Raw genomic sequence first — 975 nt, forward strand, 5'->3', positions numbered from 1 at the left:
AGCAAAATTTTTTGCGAGCCTATCGCGGCTACAATGGGAGAGGTGGTTGCCGCGAGCCTCTCCCGTGCCCAGCTCATTGATTCAACGCCGCTGTCAGGGCGGATGGATATGTCGGATTTTGAAACGGTGGACGCCGACGTTGAATCAATTAGAAGGGCATGAAGCCCACCTTCGAGGGTGGTGCTATTCCTGGACTCTCCTTTACATCATGTTTTCTTGTCACTCAGCTGGCGCAATTTCGGAAAAAGGTTTGGCAGCGGTTGCCAGCCCTCACCGCGTCTTCTTGGTGATTTTAAAACTCGATCTAAAACGGGAGCCCTCGTCTAGCGGCTCTGTGCCAACTCGATCGGCACAACATTGGGAAATGGTTCGACAGCGGTTGTCGTTCCAATGTGTCATCGGGGGATGCCTTGGAAAGTGGCCTTTCAAGGGCGAGCTCGCGTCTAGCCCTTGGATTGTGCGTCGCGTCACAAGTGAATGGGGGAGATCTCTCTGTGAACGGCGGCATGGTGATTGCAAGAGAAAATTGACTTAGTCGGAGCATTGGCCTCGGGCCATTGTGACGGCCTTGCAATTTCTCTTTAATTGCAACCTATGTTTGCGCAGTAGCAGAGTTTGCATGTAAGATGGGCCTTGTTGTCGAGAGTTCCAGGAGATGACCTCCGGAACTTTTGGATTGGGCCCCTTCAAGGTGAAATTCATCCAGCTGATCGAATGAAGCTCGATGTGCTTGTATCTATTCCGAGACGGTAATGATGGTCATTAATCTGTGGCGGTGAGTATTATCCCATTCGGTAATCGCAATGGCGGAGCTGGTGGGAAGTACTTGTCGCTTTGTTTTGATGGATATACCCTATATGTAGGTGTCTGCACGGCTTGCAACACACTGCACATTTGGTGTTCGATTCTAAGATGCGCTTGTTGCTGAGTGTGTATGGAGTTGTATCTTTTAGCCAAGGGCTCCGTCTCATTGGC

Source organism: Cupressus sempervirens, chromosome 1 (genome assembly GCF_028749045.1).
Source record: "Cupressus sempervirens isolate cs-2001-9-10 chromosome 1, ASM2874904v1, whole genome shotgun sequence".
NCBI lineage: Eukaryota > Viridiplantae > Streptophyta > Pinopsida > Cupressales > Cupressaceae > Cupressus > Cupressus sempervirens.